At 41.2% G+C, this 22,010-nt stretch overlaps 1 protein-coding gene across 4 annotated transcripts in view; it reads left to right on the top strand.

The window, feature by feature from the left end:
* The window catches only part of LOC148854085 (phosphatidylinositol 4-kinase alpha 1-like), a 160,043-nt gene that overhangs the window by 114,508 nt on the left and 23,525 nt on the right, over nt 1-22,010 (top strand). The gene's annotated exons all lie outside the window — the stretch shown is intronic.

The raw sequence follows: 22,010 nt of genomic DNA, 5'->3' as shown, positions 1-22,010 counted from the left end.
AATCAAGGAAATGGCAAGTTATATATATATATAATAGCCACGAGTGTGGGGTTCCATCCCCACACTCAGGCTTTAGTGTGTGTGGTTTCGTACCCACACCTAGTTTCTAATTTCTTTTATGAGAAGTTTATAATTTCTTTTAAGTTGGACCAGCTGGCCTTATTGTTTCTAATTTTGTTTATTTCCTATTCTTGTAAGGAACCTAAAGCTATAAATAAAGTATGGAGCGGCAGATCATTAACCACCGAACCCCTTCTTTCTTTTCTCCTCTCTTTGCTCTTCTTCTCTCTCTCTCTTTCTTCTCTTTGAACCTGTAATACAGTAAACAGTTCTTCTTCTTCTTCTTTCAAGTTGGTATCAGAGCCTTAGATCTAGGGTTTCTCATGCAGATTTAATTCAGCCGACCACATGAGAATTGTTTAGGGCTGAAAGTTCAGAAAGATCCTTACTTCGGCTGATTCTTGGAGGTTGCAAGAAGGCTTTAGAAGCTGTCCTAAGATTGGAGAGAGCTTCTTGTAATCAGGAAGAATCAGGCAGGAATTGAGTGATCAAGATCGATTCTTGATCAAGATTGGAGGTGCCGATCAGCTATTTCTTGGTTCTTTGATCAAGATTCAAGGTGCTGATAGTAATCGATTGATCAAGTTTAAAGACTAAAGGTAGCAATCAGTTTTCTGGGCTTTTTTTTTTCATAAAGTAAGTAACTTTTCTTCAGATTGATACTCAAAAGGACTTTGTTATTCATTCAGAGAGGTACAAATAGAAAATCTCAGGACTGATATCAATCTCAGGACAGTAGTTGATTGTTATCTAACTGCAAAATCATTGTCCTAGGTCGGCTGTTATCAGCCTTGAAATACAGTTTTTTTCTTGTCATAGTAGTTTAAAGCCTCTTCTTAACTTAGAATGGAGTACAAGAACCTATGGGAAGGTGTTTTGGGGACTGATGGTTCAGGTAACATGACTGAAAACACCTTTCAGATTACAATTGTTAAGTTTGATGGATCAAACTACTTGGAATGGGCCCAATCAGCCATGATGGCTATTGGGGGTAGAGGAAAATTGAACTTCTTGCTAGGGGATGTGAAGGAACCCTCCAAGGAGGACCCTACTTATGCTAGGTGGGTCCAAGAGAATTTTTTGGTGATGACATGGCTGTGCAACTCTATGCAGCCACACATCAGCCAAAACTAATTATGGACCAAAACAGTTAAGGAAATATGGGATGTTATGAAGGAAACCTACTCTCAGCCCCTTAATGTTGCTAGGGCTTATGAGCTAAAATGTGAGGTAAAAAATCTGAGGCAAGGAGAGAAGCAAGTTTCTATTTACTTTTCAACCTTAAAATCCCTGTGGCATGAAATTGACCATCTTGAAACAATTGAGTGGGAGAGTCAGAAAGATGCACAAACATATAGAAAGCAGGTTGAATCTAACAGAGTTTTTGAGTTCCTAGCTGGTCTGAACTCTAAATATGACATTATGAGACAGCAGTTGTTGACAAGAGATAGTGTGACTTTATCACAAGCCTATGCCCTAGTGCATAGTGAAAAAACTAGGAGAAAGGTTATGTTGCAAAAACAGCCCTTCGAATCAGCCTTGGCAGCAGTTAGACCTAAATCTGGGGGGGGAGGGGGGATAAGGAGAAGAAGGAAACTAAGGACTTAGTATGTGAACACTGCAAGAAACCTAAACATACTAAGGACACCTGTTGGAAGTTGCACCCTCATCTAATTTCAGCAAAGCACAAAAATAACAAAGGGAATGCTAATATGACTGTCAACACTAATAGTACAACTTCATCAGGCACAAGAGGCACTCCTCTAGATACCCTAGCTGCAGTCTAAGCTGCTCTGACTCAACTAGAAAATGAATTTAGTAATTCAGCTCATCCTACTTCAGCCCTTGCTCATACAGGTACAAGAGCTACTGCTTGCCATGCTTCTGTCCCAGGTAATACTAGACCTTCCTGGGTAATAGATTCAGGTGCTTCAGATCATATGACCAGCATATCTACTCTATTTAGCATCTACTGTTAATCCTTTGGGAGAGACAAAGTTTCTATTGCCAATGGCTCTCTTGTACCAATTTCTAGCAAGGGAGACATTAGATTATCAGATACCATCACCTTATCCTCAGTTTTACATGTTCCCAAGCTCAATGCTAACTTACTTTCAGTTAGTTAGCCATGAGATGAATGGAGTCTACTTGCTAGAACATTCACAGGGGGAGCAGAGTGAAGCAGGGAAATTGTTTGTTTCTCAATCTTGTAGTAAGATTATGCTTTGGCACAACTGCTTAGGTCATTTATCTTTTGGGTCTTTAAAGAGTCTTTTTCCAAACTTGTTTGAGTCAGTAGAAGTGTCTGGGTTAAAATGTGAAAGTTATGAACTTGCAAAACATAGTAGATCATCTTATCCTTTAAGTAATAAAAGAAGCAACCTTCCTTTTGAGGTTCTGCATACCGATGTTTGGGGGCCCTACCATACACCCACCATGGGGGGGTACAAATATTTCTTATTATTTGTTGATGACTATACCCGTTTTTCATGAGTCTATCTTATGCACTCTTGAGATGAGGTCCCTTCTCTGACCCAAGCTTTCCATCAGATGATCCTAACTCAATTTGAAACCAAGATCAAGATTCTTAGATCTGATAATGCCAAGGAATACCTTGCAGAACCCTTGGCATCCTATCTCCTTGATCATGGGATCATTCATCAGAGCACCTGTCCTCACACACCTCAACAAAACGGGGTTGTTGAGAGAAAAAATAGACATATTTTAGAGGTAGCCAGAAGCATCATGCTCAATTCCAATGTTCCCATGCTTCTGGGGAGATGCAATCTGTACAGCCATATACCTCATTAATAGGGTTCCTTCACTATTCCCCTCAAAACTTTTGGGTGTACTTGTTTTGTTCAAATCCTTGGACCTCATCGCTCTAAATTTGATCCCAAAGCCACTAAGTGTATTTTCCTTGGGTATGCACAAAATCAAAAGGGATATTGCTGTTATGAATCAGTTTCAGGGAAGTAGTTTGTGTCCATGGATGTTACCTTCTTTGAGGATATGCCCTACTATCATAAGGCTTCTCCTCGAGAGGAGAATAGTGAGGAAGGGATTTTAGTTTCAGCTCCAAGAGTTCCTTTACCTATCCCGGTTACTGAGGAGGGGAGTTGCGAAGAAGGTTGTCAAAAATGCAGGGAGTTGAGAGTGTATCACAGAAAGTGGTGGAGGCAGGTTGATTCTTGTACTCAACAGCAATCCAGGCCAGTTCCAACATCTTCTGCAGCTCCAGATCCAAACACTACTACTACTTCCATTGTTGATTCCACTGTTATAGATGTTCAGCCTTCACCAACATATGACCTTGATCTTCCAATTGCTATTCATAAAGGGAAGCATCGCTGCACCTCATCCATTGCCCATTGCATCTTCAAGTTCCTTTCCTATAATTGTCTCTTAGAATCCTACAAATCTTACTTGGCATCTATCTCTACTATTCCTATACCCAGAAAAGTGCAAGAAGCTCTTTTGATACCTGAATGGAAGGAAGCAATGCAAGTAGAGATGGATGCTCTTGTCAATAACAACACATGGGAACTAATTAACCAACTTGAAGGGAAGAAAACTGTTGGATGCAGATGGATGTTTACTGTGAAATATAATGTTGATAGTACTGTAAAGAGGTATAAGGCCAGATTGGTTGCAAAGGGATTCACACAAACTTATGGCATAAACTATACTGAAACCTTTACACCTGTTGCAAAAATGAACACTACCAAAGTTCTATCCATTGCTGCAAACTTCTCATGGCCACTATTTCATTTGGATGTTAAAAATGCCTTCCTCAACAGAGACTTGCAAGAGGAAGTATACATGGAGTTACCCCCAGGTTTTTATAGTGCAGAAGCATGAAAGAAAGTTTGCCTTTTGAAGAACGCCTTGTACGGACTGAAACAATCCCCGAGAGCTTGGTTTGATAGGTTTAGACTCGCTTTGGACAAATTCGGATACATACAGGCTCAGTCAGATCACACTCTCTTCTTTAAGAGGACAAGTCATTCCTTGACTCTACTTGCAGTCTATGTAGATGACATTGTGATAACAGGAAGTGACACTAGTGAAATTGAAACCCTTAAACAGCACCTTCACAAGGAATTTGAAGTGAAAGATCTAGGAAAATTACACTATTTCCTAGGAATTGAGGTAGCTCGATCTAAGCATGGCATTTTCATCTCCCAAAGGAAGTATGTTCTGGACTTATTGGAAGAAACTAGCAAGTTAGGAGTGAAACTTGCTAATACTCCCATTGAGCCTAACCATAAGATAAGTGCAGAAAGTGGAGAACTCCTTGAGGACAGGGCTATGTACCAAAGGCTGGTTGGGAAACTTCTTTATCTCTGTCTAACCCGACCAGATATTTCTTATGTCGTCAGTATTGTTAGTCAATACATGCATTCTCCTAAGACCACCCATCTCCTTGCAGTAGAAAGGATCATTGCCTACTTAAAGAGATGTCCAAGGAAAGGAGAGGTATACTCTTCAAGAATAACGGTCATATGAAAATAGAGGTGTATACAGATGCAGATTGGGCTGGATGTTTTGATGATAAGAGGTCCACCTCTGGATATTGTGCATTTGTGGGGGGAAATATTGTTTCTTGGAGAAGCAAGGAACAAAATGTTGTTGTTCACTCCAGTGCAGAAGCAGAATATAGATCCATGGCCAATGGTGCTGCAGAAGTGTTATGGCTGAGTTCCTTGCTTAATGAGTTGGATGTTGATTATGAGAGGCCTCTAATGCTGTATTGTGATAATCAACCTGCAATTAATATTGCCCACAACCCAATACAGCATGACAGGAGTAAACATATCGAGGTTGACAGGCATTTTATCTGAGAGTGAGTTGCATGTCAAGAAGTATGCCTGCCTTAGATTGCCTTAGACATGCAGTTAGCTGATCTCTTCACCAAAGCAGTCACAAAAAGCAAATTGGAGACAAATCTACACAAGTTGGGCATGACAAATATCTACTCCCAACTTGAGGGGGAGTGAAGAAATAGTGGTTAGCCACGAGTGCGGGGTTCCATACCCACACTCAAGCTCTAGTGTGTGTGGTTTCATACCACACCTAGTTGTTTCTAATTTTGTTTATTTCCAATTCTTATAAGGAACCTAAAGCTATAAATAAAGAAGTGTATGGGGCGGCAAATCATTAACCCCCGAACCCCTTCTTTTCTCCTCTCTTCACTCTTATCTATCTCTCTCTCTTCTCTTCGAACCTGTAATACAATAGAGAAGATGGGCCGAATGGTCCATAGGCTGTTTACCCTTTTTTATCTTTTATGTTCTTTGCTGTAATGGGCCTTAATTTGGGCTTTATTCTTTCTTATGTTATGTTTTTTTAATTTTATGCCCAACTAGGGGCTTCTCTATAAATTACTAAAGTTTAACTTAATGAAATAGAATTAAGGGAGTAAGAGAGATTATGTTCGAAAATCTCTCTCTCTAAACCCAAGTTGCCGCCACATACTTCTTCTTCTTCTCTTCTCTTGAACTCTGATTTTTGAAAGAAAGGTAGGATCCATCGTATGGACGCCAAAAAGGTTGCAAAATGGGTGGGCGAATTTCAAAAAAAAATTTCCTACCTTCTTCCAACTGGGAATCATATTCCCTAAATTTAGAATACAATATTCAAGGATCCTACTTGAACCATAACCGAACCAGATCTGAACCAAAAGACAAGGGAGGAATTGTACCTGATCCAGAGAAGCAGTATCTCCCAAAGTTGGTGTTCACGCCCAAAGAAGACACCAAGAACCGCTCCTGCTGAAGATGACACAGTAATCTGTAGAACGGTACCAGCAGAGTGCGTCCTACACATTGAATCCTTCACAAGAATCCTCGGGAAACACTGAGCACCAAATCTTTTCAGTTCCTTCTGCAAAACTGATATCAAGAACTGATTTCTTGATTTATTTTCTCAAAGATGGTGAATGTTGCTTCTCTTCTCTCTGGAGTGTACGAGATCTTATCTCAATTCGCAGGAAGATTTTCTTGCTCAAATCCTTAGGTTCGAATTCTGTTAATTCTCTTAGGATTTCTCCTCTTTCTTCTTGATTAAGAAATCTCCTAATCCTATTACGAGTTATCCCAATCCAAATCAGCATCTGGATAGGGGATGATCTTAATCCTATCTACAGATTAGGTTAGCTTACTCCTGATCTTATCAGGAGATTACCATATTCAAATCTGATTCAAATTTGGTCTCCTGGAGTGGATTAGGTTAAAGGCCCAATCCTTTTGCTAACCTTAATCTCAGATCCACCCCATAAGTGGGTGATCATATCAGCCCAGTTTGAAATGGGCTTTTGGCCCATTAAGTAATTAGTGCTCAATTGGTTTCCAATCTGCTGCCCAGTTGGGCTTCTTTGTATGGCGTGGGACCCAAGCACTGATCTACACACCAGCCACATGGGTTCTGCCCAGCCTTTATTACAAGGCCTAGCCGAATTCACTGAGAAGTCCAGTGAACCCCTGAGCCCATCACATGGACCCTATGGGCCCAACACTTACACTAAGTGGTCCCAGGACCAAGCCATCTTATAAAAACCCAGGGACTATGGGCAAGTGCAAGATTAGCCCATCAAGTATTATCCTAAATGGCCTTACACTTAATCTCTCAGCCCATAATAATCAAGCATTGCTCGACAAGAGAGGACCTCTCCCTCGGCTGCGAGGAACAGTGGTGCACTCTCTTCTCACATGGATCCCGGGAATTAAAACCATTTGCAAACAACTTGAAAACGAAAATACCTATATACCATATATATAAATTTTGCAAAACAAAATTTCAATGATTGAAATCAACTGCCGGCAGTTTGGTTTCCATCAAAGAGAGTGCATTCCCGATCATTACCTTTGTTCGACAAAGGGGCTAATCCTGTCACTATGATCACCCACTCAAATGAATTCTCAGACTGTCCCAACATACCCAGGTTTTGACCCCAGCTAAGGATCTCACTAATTGGCATATCAAAGACAGCCCAATCCGACACCTACTGAAGTATCATAATCTAGTCTAGGGGTCAGGTGTAACTTTCCAGTTTTGCCCATCTATCTCTAAGGTCCAGGGCAATATTGGAAATCTAGTCCGGTTCAAGGATTCGAATAATCCCATACTGCATGTGCCTTGGGTCTTACCCTGGTGGCCGAGACAGGCCATCCCAACACTTGGCGGCCACACTAGTATCAGCCTTGGCAGGATAAATCTCCCTAGACTTATCCAATGGCTGTGAACATTTAAAACTAACACGAGTCTCATTAAGTGTCCAGTTTTAGGGTCTTACACAGAATCATACCATACAACATGAATCAAACATGCACTTCATTTATTTACACTAAATGTCAAAAGTACATCAAATCAGATTGAAGCTAAGGGCATACAAAACTGTCTAACAGCTCCTACTTGCACTTATGTCCAATCTGGTACAAGCCGGAGTCCCATACTTTCCACGTGTTTCTCAAACACCTTCTGTGTCAGTGGCTTAGTTAATGGGTCAGCCACATTATCCGCTGATGCTACCTTCTGAATCAGGACGTCCCCTCTACCAACGATCTCCCACAGTACGTGGTACTTTCTCTCGATGTACTTTGACTTCGAGTGTGCCTAAGGCTCTTTAGCCTGGGCGATCGCTCCATTGTTGTCACACAACAATGGGGTGGGCGATGTGTTGGACGGAATCACTCCCAATTTGTGAACGAATTTCTTCATCCACACGGCTTCCTTGGCAGCTTCACTTGCGGCAATGTACTCGGCCTCGGTTGTGGAATCTGCAGTGGACCCCTGTTTGCTGCTTTTCCAACAAACAACACATGATCCTATTGTGAAAACATACCCAGATGTAGACTTTCTATCATCTGGATCTGGCTGGAAATGGCATCAGTATACCCTAGAACTTGTAGTGAACTACCATTGAATACCAGACAAAACTCTTTTGTCCTTCGAAGGTATTTGAGTATGCTCTTCACAGCAGTCCAATGCTCCTACCCTGGGTTGGCCTGGAATCTGCTTACCACACTCACCGCCTGAGCAATGTCAGGGCGAGTGCACAACATGGCATACATGATGCTCCCTACGGCTGAGGCATAGGGAACGTCTTTCATGCCCTCAATCTCCTCGGACGTCTTGGGAGACATCTTCTTGGAGAGAGTGACTCCGTGCCTGAAATGAACGTTTCCTTTCTTGGAGTTCTCCATGCTGTATCTTTTGACAATTTTGTCGATGTAAGCAGCCTGGAATAATCCAATTATCCGCTTCGATCTATCTCTATAGAGTTGAAGACCCAGTATATAGGAATCTTCTCCAAGATCTTTCATGGAGAATTGCTGCGAAAGCCATACTGTGACCGAAGTCAACATTCCTACATCATTCCCAATAAGTAGGATATCGTCCACGTACAACACCAAAAAGGTGACCTTATCCCCACTGGTCTTCCTATATACACAGGGTTCATTCGGGTTCTGCTCAAAGTCAAACGATTTGATGGCAGAGTCAAAACGGATGTTCCAACACCTAGAAGCCTACTTAAGTCCATATATGGATCTATTAAGTTTACATACCGTGTGTTCCTCACCGGCAGCAATGAAGCCTTGTGGTTGTTGCATGTAGAGATCTTCACTAAGATCTCCATTCATTGAGCAGCAGCAATGAAGCCTAGCGGTTGTTCCAACATAGCTTCCGCATAAGTCACGGGATCCTCCTCACTAGTCAATGCTTCCACCAGGTAATTATCCTGGTCATAACCATATCGGACCGGTGGCCTGGATACCCGAGTGGATCTTCTAGGTTGGTTACTACCTGAAACTTGTGGGACATCTCCCACTGCTCCTGAGCTTTCCTCATCAAGAACTATTTCCTGACGATGGGTGTCCAGGATGTAATCAGTCTCTAAGAACTGGGCATTTCGACTGCAGAACACTTTATGCTCATTTGGGTCATAGAATAGATAACGCACCGAATCTTTTGGGTAGCCTATAAATAGGCAATGACTGGTTTGGGATTCCAACTTGTCCGCACTCATTCTTTTAACGTGCGTAGGACAACCCCAAATCTTCAAGTGTCTAACACTTGGCTTCTTTCCGGTCCAGAGTTCATATGGAGTTTTCGGAACCGATTTGGTTGGAACCCGATTCAGCACGTTGATAGTAATCTCTAATGCATATCCCCAAAAGGATGTGGGTAATTCCGAGCATACGAGAAGTGACTAGACCATATCCAACAAGGTCCTATTCCTCCTCTCTGAAACACCGTTAAGTTGAGGTGTAGCAGGAGGAGCTAATTGTGACACTATCCCGTTGACCTTCAGGTAGTCCCTGAACTCTTTGAACCCTTCAAAGGATTCAGACTTATGTCTCATTAGGTACATGTAACCATACGGAGAATAATCATCGGTAAATGTAATGAAATACACGTGTTGGTTATGAGTCCTAACACTCAGGGGGCCACAAACATCAGTATGTATTAGGTCAAGTGTGCCTATACATCTTTCAGGCTTACCGTTAAATGGTCGCTTAGTCATCTTACCTTGGAGGCAAGGCTCACAAGTGGGAAGATTTTCTATGGTTAGAAAATCCAAAAGACCATCCTTTACCAGCCTTGTGATTTGGTCAACACCGATATGGCCAAGTCGGTAATGCCACAGGCACGTGGGACTTACTGTATCATGAGTTCTTTTCTTGGGATTTTTGACCGACGTAGTTTCGGTTAAGTTAGTTTCCAGAGAAGGATGTAAAACATAGAGACCGCTCTCCAGTTCCCCTCATGCGATGAATTTATTATTCCATTTAACAATAATCATATTACTAAAATAAACAGTATATCCATCAACACACAGTTTAGAAACAGAAATTAAATTTCTTCTCAAGTTCTGTACATAAAGACAATCTTTAAGTACAAGTACTCCTTCTCTAAAAACTAATTCTACAGTTCCTATTGCCGCAGCTGCAACACTTGCAGTCGTTCCCAAGAACAGTGTCACTTCTCCTTCATTCAGTCTTCTGCTAACTTTGAATCCCTACAGTGAGTTACATGCATGAGTTGAAGCCTCGGAGTCAACACACCAAGACACAGAAGTCACTAACATATTAGTTTCTATGGCACAAGTTTCGAAGTTACCTATCTTAGATTCCAGGTAGGCAGGATAGTTCCTCTTCCAGTGACCGGTCTGCTTGCAGAAGTGGCAGGGATCAAATGCCTTGTTCTTCTTCTACTTCTTGGGCTTGGCAGCTTTCTTTTGGGGCTTCTTTGCCTTTCTCTTTTTCTTGCCCGATTTGTTAGCTTCAACAAGCATAACCACAGGCTCATCCTTCTTTAGTAAGTCCTCGGCCCTCTGCAACATATTGTTGAGTTCCTGGACGCTGACATTCAACTTGTTCATATTATAGTTCATTATGAACGCATTGAAGGAAGAGGGCAAAGAATTTAGGATGGCATCTACTTGTGTGCCAAGATCTAGCCTGGATCCAAGGGCTTCGAGTTCGTTAATGTAGCCCATCATCTGAAAACAATGGTCATGAACTTTCTGCCCTTTGGACATCTGCGCGGTCATGAACAGTTTCAAGACCTTCTGTTGAGTAGAACGATTCTGCTCTTCATACATTGTCTTTAGACTGTCCAATATGTCCTTGGCTAGTTCGATCTGATCGAACTGCCTCTGTATTGAGTTGTCCAATGAAGCAATGACAAAGCAGGGGGCTAGGGAGTTCTAATCCTCCCAATCTTGGTACTCCCTCCTTCGGGCCTTAGAAGCCCTATCACCCGGACGCTCTGGGGCAGGATTTTTCACTACCTTATCTAACTTTTCAGAAGTTAAGACCAACATAAGGTTTTTGTACCAGTCGGCATAGTTTGGGCCCTTAAGCTTGTTATCGTCTAGAAGCTTTGCAAATTGACCGTTTGCCATTTTCTGGTAAAACAGCAAAACATTAGTCCACAACCTTAGTTTGATTCATGTTACCTACATAGATATGGCTTTTAATCTATGTTCCATTCCCATTTGTTCATTTCTGAGATTTCCCTCCTATCTCAGTGACGGAGATGGCGAAATATCTCTGGAAATGTGGGAAATCACATAGGGTGCGTGAAGCCAACTGTTTCAGCTGCAAAACCCCACCACCTTTCTGTGACGGATCATATCTACTCATCGTATGAGTTTCCCTTTGGCCTCTGTCAGACAAGGTTCAGAGCCGTTTTCAGGTAAACCTTTCTGTCCAGTGAGTGCTCACCCATCATATTCAGGTTACTCCAAGGTACCGTGAGAGATTTCCCATTTTCTAGTGAAGCCCCTCCCACATCGGTCTATGACGCCCCTATCATCTTATGAAACACTCTGACAGATCCAACAGCAAATGGATAACCCAATTTTATGGTGCGTTTCCTCATTACTAAAGGACCCATCATTGTGCTAATGACGGAAGGCCTTTAGAGAGTCCATCACATGCACCATATTTGCTGGAGAGAACAAAAATTACGCCCTAGTTAATTTTAGGTCAAACCAGAGTGGCTCCCACTAACTTTCATAAAGTCAGGTTTCTGGTGGGCCTTAATCGGCTAGGGTTTTTGCACGAATCCCTTTTTAAGGTTGTGGGGCCCACCATGCAAGGAAGGGGTCATCCAATGACCTTAGGGGACACCATGGCAATGATGTGCATTCAACCATGGTGTGCGTAAGAGCCATTAACGATTCATCATGAGCCAAGTGCTTATGGCTCATGGTCGCAGCACATCATACATCCACACATCACATGTAATGGAAGAATTGATCCAATCAAAATAACTACTGTAAAGCCCATTAATCAGCCCAATTAAAACCCATAACATTAACAATTAATGTCGTCTAGGTATATGGGCTGAACCGCAGTTGGCAGTTTGGCCCATATAGCCTTTCTCACAAGAGTGGGATTTTGCAATTTTAACCCTTTAAAACTGGGCTTTACAGGTGGGCCAAATTAATCCCTGCAATTGAACATCAGATTTGGAATGGCCCATATAGCCTTTCTCACAAGAGTGGGCTTTTTCAATTTTAACCCTTTAAAACTAGGCTTTACAAGTGGGCTGAATTAATCCCTGCAATTGAACATCAGATTTGGAACTGCAAGTGTGAGAAAATTGGTCTGAAAACAGTCCCCTTCGAACCCTAGATTCGGTCCAAACGGTTTTTCATTCCCCTTCGAACCCTAGGTTCGGTCCAAACGGTTTTGGTCCAATCTAGTCCGAAATTGTCTGAAACTGATTTTCAATTCAAGAGTTAATTAATGAAAGATCTGAAATTAATATTTTTTATTTTAGACAATCATAAATCAAATATGGATTGTTTGCACCACCTGTAAAACAGAGGTTAATTACTAGGGTTGCATTTTCATAAACTGCAAAACGCAGAATACGATCTTTTCATCTGCAAATCTCCAGCACCACCTTCTTCTTCAATCAAGAAAATAAAAACAGAAAACATATTTCTATTAATTAATTACATCCTTGAATGAACCCTATACATTCAGTCTAGAAAAATAAAAAAAAAATTTACAGACCGAATTAAATGAATAAAAAAAAGAATTGCACAGACCATCTGCGCCAAATCTGCACTTCGATCTCCAGGTTCGAACAGTCCATTAAATCAAAATAAATAAAGAACAGTTCGAAATAAATTTTAGATTTAATAAAAATTAATTTAAGTTCAATCGCCCTCAACAAGAAACAATTACTTGAAATAAAGAAAATAATCTGCACAAATCTTGGTAGAACAATTTCTGTCCATCTGCGTAGGTTCATATCTGATTTTCTTGGTTCAAGATTCAAACCTGACTCTAATACCACTAAAAGAATGGTAGGATCCATCGTATGGACGCCAAAAAGGTTGCGGAATGGGTGGGCGAATTTCAAAAAAAAATTCCTACCTTCTTCCAACTGGGAATCATATTCCCTAAATTTAGAATACAATATTCAAAGATCCTACTTGAACCATAACTGAACCAGATCTGAACCAAAAGACAAGGGAGGAATTATACCTAATCCAAAGAAGCAGTATCTCCCAAAGTTGGTGTTCACGCCCAAAGAAGACACCAAGAACCGCTCCTGCTGAAGATGACACAGCAATCTGTAGAACGGTACTAGCAGAGTGCGTCCTACACACTGAATCCTTCACAAGAATCCTCGGGAAACACTGAGCACCAAATCTTTTCAATTCCTTCTGCAAAACTGATGTCAAGAACTGATTTCTTGATTTCTTTTCTCAAAGATCGAATCTTTTCAAAGAATGGCGGCAACTGGAGGAGAACTCCTGAGATGAAGATGGCGAATGTTGCTTCTCTTCTCTCTGGAGTGTACGAGATCCTATCTCAATTTGCAGGAAGATTTTCTTGTTCAAATCCTTAGGTTCGAATTCTGTTAATTCTCTTAGGATTTCTCCTCTTTCTTCTTGATTAAGAAATCTCCTAATCCTATTAGGAGTTATCCCAATCCAAATCAGCATCTGGATAGGGGATGATCTTAATCCTATCTGCAGATTAGGTTAGCTTACTCCTGATCTTATCAGGAGATTACCATATTCAAATCTTATTCGAATTTGGTCTCCTGGAGTGGATTAGTTTAAAGGCCCAATCCTTTTGCTAACCTTAATCTCAGATCCGCCCCATAAGTGGGTGATCATATCAGCCCAATTCGAAATGGACTTTTGGCCCATTAAGTAATCAGTGCTCAATTGGTTTCCAATCTCTGCCCAGTTGGGCTTCTTTGTATGGCGTGGGACCCAAGAACTGATCTACACACTAGCTAATGGGTTCAGCCCAGCCTTTATTACAAGGCCTAGCCGAATTCATTAAGAAGCCCAGTGAACCCCTGAGCCCATCACATGGACCCTATGGGCCCAACACTTACACTAAGTGGTCCCTAGGCCATGCCATCTTATAAAAACCCAGGGACTGTGGGCAAGTGCAAGATTAGCCCATCAGGTATTATCCTAAATGGCCTTACACTTAATCTCTCAACCCATAATGATCAAGCACTGCCCGACAAGAGAGGACCTCTCCCTCGGCTGCAAGGAACAGTGTTGTAATTAAAACCATTTGCAAACAACTTGAAAATGAAAATACCTATATATCATATATATAAATTTTGCAAAACAAAATTTTAACGATTGAAATCAACTGCCGGCAGTTTGGTTTCCATCAGAGAGAGTGCATTCCCGATCATTACCTTTGTCCGACAAAGGGGCTGATCCTGTCACTATGATCACCCACTCAAATGAATTCTCAGACTGTCCCAACATACCCAGGTTTTGACCCCCGCTAAGGATCTCACTGATTGGCATATCAAAGACAGCCCAATCCGACACCTACTGAAGTATCATAATCGAGTCTAGGGATCAGGTGTAACTTTCCAGTTTTGCCCATCTGTCTCTATGGTCCAGGGCAATACTGGAAATCTGGTCTGGTTTAATGATTCGAGTAATCCCATATTGCATGTGCCTTGGGTCTTACCCTGGTGGCCGAGACAGACCATCCCAACACTTGGCGGCCACACCAGTATCTGCCTTGGCAAGACAAATCTCCCCAAACTTATCCAATGGATGTGAACATTTAAAACTAATACGAGTCTCATTAAGTGTCCAGTTTTAGGGTCTTACACAGAATCATACCATACAACATGAATCAAACATGCACTTTATTTATTTACACTAAATGTCAAAATTACATCAAATCAGATTGAAGCTAAGGGCACACAAAACTGTCTAACAATTTCTGCTACTTTCTTTTGAATTTTTGCAACTTTCTAAACAGTCCTTTCTTCTCAAAAGGTTGTTTTTCTTCTTATATATATATATATATATATATATATATATAGTAGGAAGCGGAGTAAAATGCGATTGCCCAACCACATCCTTTGTAGTTTAAGTATAGGCCAACATGTGATAATGGAAGTAAAGTTGAGTAGTTATTTTGTAGTCACGCTTTAATTGGTACATATTTTTGCTAAATGCTTTAATGGGTACTTATCCCTCCCTTCTTTCTCTTTCTCTCCCCTGTATCTATTATCCTATTGTTGTGTCTTTAGAGGAACCCTCTTTTAATCATTTTAGTACTACACACATACACTTTCCCTCTCCCCCCTATATCTATCTCTCATTTCGTCTTTTCTATGCTATTTTATTGCTGCCAATAGAATTCTGTGCTTCCAATAGATGTATCACTACATTTGTATCTGCGTTTGGATTTTCCCATTGCAAAACAGCTTCTAAAAATTGTCTTTATTCAAAACCCTTGTTTTCATTACAATCTCACTAGAATCATCCTAAATCATGTTCCCCAGCAAAGTGAAAATGGAATAGTATTGAAAACAATCTTGGCACCCTTGAACTGATGGGATCTCCCAAATATTTGACTTTGTCTTACCTGTCTCTTCACTTTTCTGGCGACCAGCCTGATATTATTAGAACTTCCAGCATCCAGCCTATACTCCGGCAACTAGCCTATATTCCAGCATCTAGCCTATACTCTGGTGACCTGCATGTACTCCTGCATCCTGTCTGATGTCAAGCTGATCCAGTGTAACTGTGTGACGCTCAAACCAGGGATGCAAACGGATCGGGTCGAATTTGAATCAGGGTATATCCGAATCCAATCTAACCTCTATTAATTGCAGATCCGAAGTGTCATTATTATGTAGGGCATCAATTTCTATTCTCATAGCATCCCTCCATTCTAGAATAGTAAGAGCTTCTAACACAGACCTGGGTATTGGGTTAGAAGCAATAGAAGAAAGAAAGAAAAATTATGAAGGAGAGATCAAACTATAAGAAAGTTGTTTGGAAATGCAATGTGTAGTACACTTCCTTTTTCCTTTCCTAATAGCAACAGGGATATCAAGGTCTGGAAAGGATGGCTCCAAAGGGGCTGTATCAGTACCTAATGTCTCTTCTGTGATTGGAAGTGCAGGAGGCTCATGTGGTGTAGGGGAAAGAATCTGCTCACTTCTAGTTCTCTGCCATTGTTACAACCTGGGATTAAAAAGAGGACGAGGAGGTAATGGAGGAGGGATAGGAACACTGGAATGAGAATGAGATGACTGATCCTCCCTTGACTCATTTGAAGGAGGAAGTGGATCAAAAGAAGACTCAACTGGGACAAGAAGGGGGAGAGCAAACAATTGTGACAAATTCTCCCCCTTCGGACAATGCCTCTCCTGAGAAGAATCATAAAAAGAAGAAAGCTCATCAAAGGTAACATCCATTGTGACATCCTGAGTTCCAGTCTTTGGATCAAAACAACAATAACCCTTTTGTGTGGGGGAATAACCAAGGAAAATGCACTTGTGGGCTTTTGGTTCAAATTTGTCTCTGGACACTTGGAATATGTACATAACAAGTGCAGCCAAAGACACGGAGTGGAATAGGAAAAAGGTCCTTGCCCGGATGAAGAAGATTGAAAGGAGACTTAAACCCCAACAACCTGGATGGCATATAGTTGATTAGGTAGGTTGCAGTGAGAACAACATCACCCCTGTTGGTTCGGCTGATATGTTGTTATTCTTTTGTCTGGGCTGCGTATTAGAGTCTCTAGTTAATGGACCTTAGTAACTGGGACTAATTGTATCTTGTGTTTTATTAGACTGGGTGTTCCATCACTAATCAGGGGCATCCTGGTCCTTTCATGTAAATTATGTATTGCTCTTATATTAGTGAACAGTGCCGGCTGATGAATAGTGCCCATTCGAACACATCAGACTCTCCTCTCTTCTTCTTCCTCTTCTTCTTCTCAGCTCTCTCAACAGGTTCAGTTCGGCAAACATGGTATCAGAGCTCTAGGTCTGGTCGTAGAACACCTCTCTCGCCTGGTTACAGCAGCTGTCTCTCACTTCTCTCTCTATCTTGGTACTGCAAAGAAACCCTAGGTCTGGTCGTAGAACACAGCAGAACCTATACCTAGGGTTTCCCTTGGTTGTAGGGCCCAAGGGGAGTTAGTCCCAGTAGCTGATGCCCTAAGAGATACATAGAGCAAGGTGTAGCCATTCGGCTAAGTGAGATCTGTGTAAAACAGATCTAGAAGAGAGGACTGATTTCAGCAGTCCTAGAGCAGTTCGTGGGTGAAGGTTAACCTGCGATAGCAGTGATTGTTGTGTGGTAGAAGCCACAACAGCTAGATCAGGGTTGTGGCAACAGTGGCCAAACACAGCAGAGTTTTTTTTTTTTTTGGCTCGACACTTCAACTGTAAGTGGCAGCTTGCGACAGCAGTGAGTGGAGCAGTACAGCAGAGTGGGAAGGGTATTACAGCCCTAAAACAGACCCTCAGGTCTGAGATTACAGTGCTGCAAGGTCCGAAAGTCTGATGAGGTTTCACATAACCTGTGTGACAGTTTTGGTACTCTTGCAAGTCGGAGAAGATGTCTTCCATATCTGGGGAAGTTTCTTCTAGAGATATTAGGACTAGTGGGAGGTCTCCTAATCTGGAGAACCCTAATTTGCACAGCCTACAGATAACAAGTGTGTTACTTGATGAATACAACTTTAGGGTTCGGCCATGCTCTTTATCACATCCCGGGATCTTACAGGCTATTTGGATGGGCAGAAGAAAGAACTCGAACTGGGAGTGAAGACTAAGTGTCCTCTCAAGTTGTACTGCAACAACAAGGCTGCTATCAACATTGCAAATAACCCAGTGCAACATGATAGAACAAAACATGTTGAGATAGACCACCATTTTGTTAGAGAAAGAATAGTCATAGGAGAACTCTACATTCCTTACACTCCCTCAGAGATGCAAATTGCAGATGTTTTAACTAAAGGGCTAACCACAATGAAATTTTTGGACTTACTAGGCAAGCTAAACATGATTGACATCCATGCTTAGCTTGAGGGGGAGTGTTGGTTCGGTTGATATGTTGTTATTCTCTTGTCTGGGCGAGGTATTAGAGTCTCTAGTTAATGGGCCTTAATAACTGGGCCTAATTGTATCTTGTGTTTTATTAGACTAGGTGTTCCATCACTAATCAGGGGCATCCTGGTCCTTTCATGTAAGTTATGTATTGCTCTTATATTAGTGAACAGTGCCGCTGATGAATAGTGCCCATTCGAACACATAGACTCTCCTCTCTTCTTCTTCCTCTTCTTCTTCTTCTCAGCTCTCTCAACAGGTTCAGTTCGGAAAACAACCCCAAAATCTTGTAAGGACATGTGAGGCAAACAAGATACTTCTTTCAACTTCAACAATATGTAGGTTTTTTCTTTCAGCAACTCCATTCTATTCTGGGGTCCTAACACAGGAGCTTTGGTGAATAACCCCCAAATAAGTGAGATAACAAGTTAGGTTTTTCTCAAAATATTCTTTTGCATTATCGGATCGGAAAATTTTAACTCTAGTATCAAACTAGGTTAATTGCCTCACAAGTCTAAGAACTTTATCACGGGACTTCATAAAAAATATCCTAGTATATCTTCAAAAATCGTCAATGAATAAGATAAAATATTTGTAGCCACCCATAGAAGGTAAGTGGTAAGGCCCCCACACATCAGAGTGCACAATATGGAATGGAAAAGAAGATCTTTTATTACTCATAGGGTAACTGTTTCTACAATGTTTTGACAACTCACAAGACTCACAATGAAGACTTGACAAACTAATTCCCTTAAATAGTTATGTGAATAAATGACTCAATGAAGTAGAAGGAAAATGACCCAAACGAAAATGACATAACATGACACAACTGATAAACTCTGAAGATGTAAATCCAAAGGCAGCTTTTCTAGGTTGTCCATGGCCCTGTCCAGGAGTGTCCAGCAGATATATTCCATTTGCCTCATGGGCACTCCTAATCACTTTCTGAGACTCCAGATCCTGAAAAACACAGTAGGAAGGAAAAAAGGTTATACAACAATTCAAAGACTTAGTTAGGCTGCTTACATAGAACAAATTTGTATTTAGTTTGGGTACATGAAGAGCAGAAGGAAGTACCAAAGAGCTTGTAGCCTTGATGGTTCCCTTGCTTGAGATAGGAGCAAAAGAGCCATCGGCTAGGGTGATTTTATCACGGTTAGGGAGTAAATCATAAGAAACAAACAAGGTGGAAAGGCTGGTCATATGATTAGAAGCACCAGAATCAATAATCCAAGGGATCCTACGATTACCTAAGATAGTTGCATGATTGGCAGAAACTCGTATACCTGAATGAACAAATGCAGAAGAGGTTGAATTTCCTGGAGGGTTGGAAGAAGAGGCCACACCCTTTATGTGACTGATCATCCTTCCAAACTTCTTATACTCTGCCTTATTAGCTGCTAACTGCTCACTAGCAGTCTTCTCTTCAGTTAGACATCTGTCACTATCTGGACCAGCAGCGATATTGGCACTCCTTGCCTTCATATTATTAGACTTCTTTTGAAAACGAAGGGGAAGAAGCTCCGGATGCAATTTCCAACACTTGTCTTTTGTGTGTTTTGGTTTCTTACAGTACTCACAAATAATTTATTTCTTCCCTGAGCCAACTGGATTTCCTATAATTACCTTAAGTTTCACCCCCATATTAGCAAAGTAATCATTTAGACCTACCCCTTGAACCTAGACTAGTCTCCTACTTTCTTCACTACTTACCAAGGCATAGGCTTGAGACAATGAAACACTATCCTTGGATAAGATATTCTGCTTTGTGATGTCATGTTTTGGATTAAGCCCTGTCAAAAACTCAAACACCCTGTTTCTCTCAACAAATTTCCTATAGGTCTCAGCACCATTAGTGCTTTCCCAGACTACAATTTTCATCAAATCAATCTCTTGCCACAGAGATTTCAGTATTGAGAATTAAACAGCCAATGGTTTGCCCCCCTATCTTAAATTTTTCACATTACTCCTCAGCTTGTATGCTCTGGCTACATCTAATTTCTGGGAATAGGTCTCAGTAACACTGTCCCATATTTCCTTTGTTGAATTCATCCATAAATAGTGTTGACTAATTTGAGGTTGCATTGAGTTCACTAACCATCCGATTACAGAATAGTTTTCTTGCATCCATTTTTCATAGGATGGATCATATTCCGAGGGAGCCTTTTTGCTCCCGGAGATAAAACCCCATTTCCCTCTACTGCAGATTTGAATTTTTACTGATTGTGACCAAGCCAGATAATTAGTTCCATCTAACTTGACTATGGTCATAGCCAGTAAAGAGTTAACAGAGGCTCCCGGAACCTGTCCGGATTCAGCAACAAACTTGTTTTCAACTTCTGAAGGGTCCATCTTCTTAAAATACTTCAAAAATAACTTCTAATAACTTCAAATAACAGTCAATGAAGATAGAAGAAATATTGTGTTGTGAATCAGCCTCTATGCAGTCGTACTTGCTAACTGCATCACACCCGGAACCCGGAAGAAACAGAGAAAACTCAGCCACACCTTGTAGACTTCACAGAACACCAAGCAACTTGAATCAATCTTCAAGATGAAGAACAAGAAGTCTTTCAGTCACTGAGCGCCCAGGTTAAACTCCCTGTGGGGGCTGCATTCAGGTTTCTCCAGATAATTAGGGTTTCAAGCAACACACTTGAAACTGTCAGGAGGACGACAAATTTTCTTTAACTATTCATCTGATTCAGTTCTCGGTACACACTATGTATGGGAAAAAGAGGAGAAAAAGAGAAGGAGAAGAAGAAGAGCCCGCTCTGATAAAAAGAAGAAAAACAGCCTTTTGAAATGAAAGGATAATTCAAAATATTGCAGAGAATTGATTGAGAATAGCAGAAATCAGGTTTCAAGAAGAGAGAAGAGGAAGAAGAAGGTGACAGCAACAAGGATTCAGAGAGAGATTTCGAACATAATCTCCTCTTACACCCCTAATCCTATTTCATTAACTTAAGTTTTAGTAATTTACAAAGAGGCCCTTAGTTGGGCAGATAATTAAAAAACAAAACATAAAGAGATAAAGAAGGCCCAAGTTGAGGCCCATTACAGCAAACAACATAAAGAGATAAAATAAGACAAACAGTCTATGGGCCATTCGGCCCATCTTCTTTACAATCTCTTTCCTAACATTCAAGTGATTCATCTAAATGTTGTAACTTCTGATCATTGGTGTTTTGGAGCAGCTACAGTAGTCCGAACCAGTGAAGAAGGAAGAAGAAGATGAGGAAGAAGACAAGAGAAAGAGAGAACAGGAGGGTTTAGTCGAACTGATTAGTCTCCCATTCAGTCGACCCCCTTATGTTTATTAGGTTCTAATTACACTTACAAAGACTAAACTGCCCTCACTTTAGTGTGGGGCAGAGTACTCTAATAAAACAGCCACATAAGCAAAGTACTTAACTGACATAAGATTACTAAATTACCCTTATTCGGCTCACTCTAACACTCCCCCTCAAGCTGGAGAATATATGTCATATAATCCCAGCTTGTTACATAGATGATTCACTTTCCCTGAGTTTAGAGCTTTTGTAAACAAATCTGCCCATTGATCATTCGAGCCCACATGTTCTGTGTTTATCTCTCCAGCAAGGACCTTCTCCCTCACAAAGTGGCAATCAACCTCTATGTGCTTTGTTCTCTCATGAAATACAGGATTGGATGAGATATGGAGTGCAGCTTGGTTGTCACAATACAGTCTCATAGGTTTATTCATGTGAAACCCAATTTCTTGTAGAAGATTCCTCAACCACACTAACTCACAGGTAGTATGTGCCATGGCCCTATACTCAGCTTCAGCACTACTTCTGGCCACAACCGTCTGCTTTTTACTCTTCCACGTCACAAGATTTCCTCCAAGAAATGTGCAATAGCCCGTAGTAGATCTTCTATCATTCACTGAGCCTGCCTAGTCTGCATCTGTATACCCCACTACTTCAAGTTTTCCTCCTGGTTTATACAATAGTCCACGGCCTGGAGCTCCTTTCAGATACCTCACAATTCTAAGAATTGCATCCCAGTGAGGTATACGAGGGTCCTGCATGAATTGGCTCACCACACTGACTGCA

This window comes from Nelumbo lutea, chromosome 4, assembly GCF_056320005.1.
Source record: "Nelumbo lutea isolate HS-2025 chromosome 4, American lotus-T2T, whole genome shotgun sequence".
NCBI classification, from domain to species: Eukaryota; Viridiplantae; Streptophyta; class Magnoliopsida; order Proteales; family Nelumbonaceae; genus Nelumbo; species Nelumbo lutea.
The sequence above is the reverse complement of the archived record's forward strand: the minus strand, read 5'-3'. Positions and strand labels throughout refer to the sequence as shown.